Genomic DNA, 6,055 nt, shown 5'->3' with positions numbered 1-6,055 from the left:
TTATATTTGCAGGTTTTCTAGGTTTTGCTTGTAAATCAAGATGAGGCAGTAGATACAGTCATGGAAAAAGACAGAAGAAAACAGAGAAATCAGTTGTCAGTATCCATGGCCTCTGATCCTGTCTTGACCATAAGATAGAAGTGTTCAACATATACCTGTCAAAAAGCTTATGAAGATGTAGGCTCAATAAAGGAATGTAAACAGCAACAACCACATGTGGAACAACAATGGCAGGCTCTTCCATTCAAACTTTGACTATAACTTGCTCCTTTAACCTCATTTGATAAAGACAAAATCTACACTGAAATCCTTGTTTGGCGAGCTCACATGTTTCTATTACAGTCTGATAATTTTCTTAACTGTCCCTTACAGATTTTTAACAGCATACTTAAAACTTCTACTATGCAAAGGTCAGTCATGAGCTTCACTGTAATGTTTTATAAAATGTATTCCTTCCTCCCATACCTCCTCAAAATTTATTTCTTCAAAGAACTGATAACTCAATACCTGACAATTAGATCCACTGTGATATAACTTATGTCTAAAGTGACTTAACTACTACAATTCCAAAGTGCCATTAGCAGAGATCACACAGAATGTAACATGGTACTTTCAATGCTATCTTCTGGAAGAACAGTTAGGTCTCCAAAGCATGGGACTTCAAACAGGTCATTTAAACAGGCAGATTATCAATGACTAACGTACTCAATGGGAGGCCTACAGGTCAAGATATTCAGTGACTAAGTGGCCTACGTACACCTTGCAAGTTTTCCGTAAGATATTTTCAAATTTCTTACAGATTTTTTCAAATATCAAACGTAAGAGAAAGCCTATTTTAAAAGTCTCTTAGGTATTTTCAATGGTTTCTGAATTATCTGTAGGAAGCTCTGACTTGTATAGAGTTTGATGTATGTATCCACCACTAAATCCAAATCGTGTCTTATATCAAAATTTATGTTAAGCAAAGCCAAGTTACTTGAACTTTGGTCTGTCAAAGTGTTCCTCGGGTATGCTTTGCAACGTTTTCACCCATTTTCATAGCATTCATTCTCAACCTTCATCACAGGAAGAATGCATAGGACCTTCAGCAATGCATAAACATTAGGAAAAAACTTGATGTCTGGCAGATGAAGGGCTTCATAAATAGTGGATGGAAGTTCTATATATTTCCCTTTGTGTTTCCACTTGATTCTCCAACAATGCAGCTCAGCAGACAGTGTGTCAGGATTATGTAAACCACTTCTGTACATGTCAGCATGATGCTCCTCTGATGTATTGAATCTGAGCTGTCCCATGACAGAGGGTACTAGAGATAAGCATTTAAGAGCTTTGAGATGCTGTTCTGAGAATATTTCTTTCAGTTTCTGAATAATGTGTTCCACTGTTGGAACACTTAGAGTTTCTTTATAGTAACTCTCAGAGGTTAGCTGAGATTCCAGGTTACTGTGCTGAGCTCTGCAAAATTTCCCTGGGAGTTTCTTCTGAATATCAAGTTTAGTTGCCAAATTTGTGGCTTCCTCAAACCAAAACTCATGATAAACTTCGATATTTTCCATCACTTCATTTAGTGAATGCAGCACTACAGTCAAACTACTGGCTGCAAAGAAGACATCGGAGGTTTGCCCCTGAAGATTTTTCCCAAAGGCTCTTGTGAAAGATAGAACTTTTTTTTTTTTTTTTTAAGGGTACGCGGGCCTCTCACTGTCGGGGTCTCCTCCGTTGCGGAGCACAGGCTCCGTACGCGCAGGCCCAGCGGCCACGGCTAGCGGGCCCAGCCGCTCCGCGGAATGTGGGATCTTCCCGGACCGGGGCACGAACCCACGTCCCCTGCATCGGCAGGCGGACTCCCAACAACTGCGCCACCAGGGAAGCCCTAGAACATTTTTAAGAACAACAATGGTAATGATGAAATCAAAATCTGTTACCGCACTACAGAGGACAAATGCTCGGCCAGCTATACAGTTATTCCATTTAACATTTGTGTCACTCTTTATACCATCTAAACATAAAACCAGTGCTTGTACGAGGTCCACTAAGATTTCAAAAGCATCATGCTTGCCTGTCCACTGAGAATGGCAAATTTCCTTCAGTTCTCTGTCCCTTTCTGTGTTGTTCTGAAAGAGGACAGAAATTACATTGTCAAGTTCTAAAAGCAATTGTGGTGATGGATGGAAGAAAGAACAAACTTCCCCAATTGTTCCTAATGTGACAGATACTCCCATAACAGGCACTGATTTTACCAACCACATATTTAAGGTACAGGAAGAGCACAGTGTGTAGATAGCTTGGGGGTATTTCTCTAAAAGTCTAGAAGCAACAACTATCTTTGGAAGCAAATCCACTGGACACAATGTAAGCCTGGCCACGACAGTACTCCATGTTTAATCCCCACTTCTCAGTTATCGTAGTGTGAAATTTCACAGCCAAATTTTCTGCATCAGCTGCATAAGGCAGGAAGCCCACAAATTCCTCTCTCAGGTTGTGAGCTTCGTCAACAAACCTCACCAACACAGGCAGGTGCTCTTCCCCTGCTATGTCCACCACATCGTCAGTGATGATGGAAAAGAAGTGAGAGCCTCTCACTTCCCTGAGGGTTTCTTCTTGAGTGCAGCCCTCCCTGATCTCTAGCATCCGTTTCTGCTGTGTTTTCGAACAGAACAGTGTGTTAGCTGCTGTTGTCTCAAAGCGCTTCATCAGAACCTCTTCACCAGAATGGATCCCGCACTCCAGCAGTGCTTGAAAGTTATCAGGAGTAAACAGACCTTCTGGGATTTCATCAGCTTCACGTCCATCCAGACATGAAGACATGTTTTCCCATAAGAATCAAAATTTCAAATAAAGATTTTAAGTATTCTTTGTTTTCCTTCTCTTCAAGGGTTAAAGGTAAAATGTCTTCATCCTTCTCTTCACCCCCTTCTTCTGCACTGGGGTTCTGAGCATTGCTGTTGTTTATTTCCTTATATTTTGGTTCCTGTTCAGAAGTTTCATCAGGTTTTTTTTTTTTTCTGTTTCAGTGTCCTGATTTCATCTTCACTCAATGCTTTTATTCGTTTTCTGTGTCTCCTGTGTGGATTATTCAAATGGCTGGTAAGATCAAATATTGTTGGTATTGCATTATCTAGAAGAACTGTCCTTTAAGGGCTAGTTCTACAGATCAAAGAAGTCTCAAAGTGTATGGCACACAATCGATAATGTTTATTTAGTTGATCAGGTATTGTATCTTCTAAGTCTGCTCTCCTGCACTTCTCCACTTCTGGCATCTGGCTGGATCACGCGGGAACCTGAAAAAGGCCAGGTCCGACTGCGTGCTCTTCCGCGTGCAGCTGGGGATCCGCGCAGAGGTTCGGCACTGCCGTCTGCCCGCCGGCCGGCACAGCCCTCCCCTCCCCACCTGCTTAGGTCAGCCAGCCAACCCCTTGGGCTGGGGAGGGGAGCTGGGCCCGCCCCCCCCCCCCCCCCCCGGCTCGTGAGGGCCGGCGCGCCGGGGGGAGGGGCGGGCCGAAATCATTTTAATATTTGATTATTGAGTAAGCCTGTCAAGGTTTGCTGTGACTCGAGACTGCTATTTATCATATCTCTTATTCAACTACCCACCAATCATCCAACAAAAAAACTCCAGAGGTTTTAACATTAAAAACAGATTATCTCTAAAATTCAGTTTAAATTCTATCTAAAATTTTTGTCTAAAAGGGAACTTATTGTGTGAACATTTATGTATGATTTTCATTGTGGTTCAATTTCCAAGGAGGATTTACTGCTTTTCCCACTCTGATATCCTTTGTGCTTTAGAGAAGAAAGAGCTGAATTGCCCAGTTTGATACATTGCAGCTTCCCCCATTTGTTTATACCAGACATTTTTCCAACAGCATTCTCTAAATTTATGATATCATTTGTCTACTGTATTCCCATGGCATCTAAATTGCGGTTCTGCTTTTTGTAAAATCAGATTTTGTGTGTGTTGTGTGTGTGCGTGAGAGACAGGGAGGGAGAAAGAGAGAGAGTGAAAGAGGGAGGGAAATTGGAGGAGAGAGAGAAGACTAGAGAGAGGAGAGGAAAAGTCTTTTATTACAGCAGAAAAAAACTATTTTATTATATAATTTTTCTTGTTTTGGGTAGAAACTGATTTGTAAAAAAGTTCATATTTTTATATGCATGTTCACCCATCTTTTTTCTGTGTGTATAAATGGACTATTATGCTTTGAGGTTAAAGCAAACATTTAACTCCGTTTTCATATGTTTCTGTGTTAGGCTGTGGGCAAAAGAAGTCTGCCGCAAAAATTCTGTGGTGCTTAGTAAATATAAATTTGATACAGCCAGGAGTGATGTAATGTGGTAGGTCAGAAACCCCATTCATCTTAAGACCCCAACTGCTTCAACAGAAGTCAGCACTTCTCACACTTTCTACTCATCCCACAAGCCTCCACAGACTTCTTGTAACCTACAATGATCTCCATCAAAATAGAAAAATAGAGAGAAGATGTTTTAAAAACTATTTCTTTTAGAGAAATAGAGTGCCCACTGTCACAACTAAACAGTGTCTGGAGGACTGTTGTTCATTGCGCTTTTTGGTATATAACCTTTAAAAATTGTGAATTATTGTACACCTATAATTTATATAATACTATACATCACATATACACATATGTATATATGCACACACACACACACTATAGAGGGAGCTGCATAAAATAAAAAAGATATAATGAGATTACTGAAACAGTGCTGGGGTTCTCATTAGGCGAACGACTTAGCTCACCTCATTCACATTCCAAAGATTTCTGTTGCCTCCACCAGGTAATGGATCTAAACTTTACATCTTTCCTTCTCACTACTAGAAAAAATCCTTTCCAGCACATTTTGAAGACCAGACTCCTAGTGTGAGAAGTAATAATGAAAACTTAAAAGGTTATCTAAAGTCATTTGTGACAAAGTTTACAGTTTCTCTATTCTCTACATTTCAGTTGTTATTAAATGGTGACTGTATTTGTACAATATAGCCATTATTTATTTTAATAAACATCAAATGTTCTTTCTAAAATATATTTCTAAAAGTAAGTAGAACAAATAATAATTTAGTAGATTGTCTCACAAAATTTAATCTGCCTTCCGTAACAAACAGATATTTTCATGAGTCTCAGGAAAGACCCAAGGACACCTAATAGGTATTTTACATTTTTGTTTCTAAATAAATCTTTTATTGAAAATATCAGAGAGAGAGAGAGAGAGAGAAGAATCACAAATTATAAGTGTAAACCCATGTAATCAATACTCAGATCAAGAAATAGAGCACTAATCAAGTGTCCCAGAAGTCCCACTTTTCTCCATCTTAGTGATTATTGCCACCAAATTAACTATTATCCTTATTTCTATTACCACCAATTTATTTTTACAAATTTTTGACCTTTCTATAAATGGAATCATACAGTATATACCTTTCTGTGCCTGGCTTCTTTAGTCCATCACCTTGTTTATGAGATTGATTCATACTCTTCTGTGTAGAAACAGTTTATTTTTCATTGCAGCATAGTATTCCATTGTATGAATATTTCACCATTTATTCATCCATTCAACTATTGATGCTATCAATCAATCAATAATCTATTCTTACCATCCTGGATAGGATTTGAAGTGCAATGTCAAATACAAATGCTAATAGTGGGCAATCTTTGCTCATCCATTCCCAAAGTTAGGCGTAAGTTTTCAATATTTCACACTTAAGTATCATTTTTGTGATAGTTTTTTTAAAATAAATATTCTTTGTCAGTTTAAGGTAATTCCCTTTATTGGTTTGCATTTTTCAGTAAATTTTTTTTTGTTACAGAAAATCCTTTTATTCCCAGTTTGCATAGAGGGTTATTTTTTTCCTGCTGTGGTCTTACATTTTATCAAAAAATTTTTACATCTTTTGAGACCTGTAGTGATGTTCCCTGTTTCATTCTTGATATATGTTATTTGTGACTTCTCTGCTTTTCCTTGTTTAGTCTTACTAGGAGACCAATATCAATTCATTGGTCTTTCCAAGTAATCAACTTTTCAACTTATTGATTTTTCTCTT

At 38.6% G+C, this 6,055-nt stretch overlaps 1 pseudogene; it reads right to left on the bottom strand.

The window, feature by feature from the left end:
- Window positions 1-846: 846 nt before the first annotated feature.
- Window positions 847-3,855, bottom strand: LOC101330859 (52 kDa repressor of the inhibitor of the protein kinase pseudogene; annotated as a pseudogene).
- Between the last annotated feature and the right edge of the window lie 2,200 nt (window positions 3,856-6,055).

This window comes from Tursiops truncatus, chromosome 4, assembly GCF_011762595.2.
Source record: "Tursiops truncatus isolate mTurTru1 chromosome 4, mTurTru1.mat.Y, whole genome shotgun sequence".
Classification (NCBI taxonomy): domain Eukaryota; kingdom Metazoa; phylum Chordata; class Mammalia; order Artiodactyla; family Delphinidae; genus Tursiops; species Tursiops truncatus.
The sequence above is the reverse complement of the archived record's forward strand: the minus strand, read 5'-3'. Positions and strand labels throughout refer to the sequence as shown.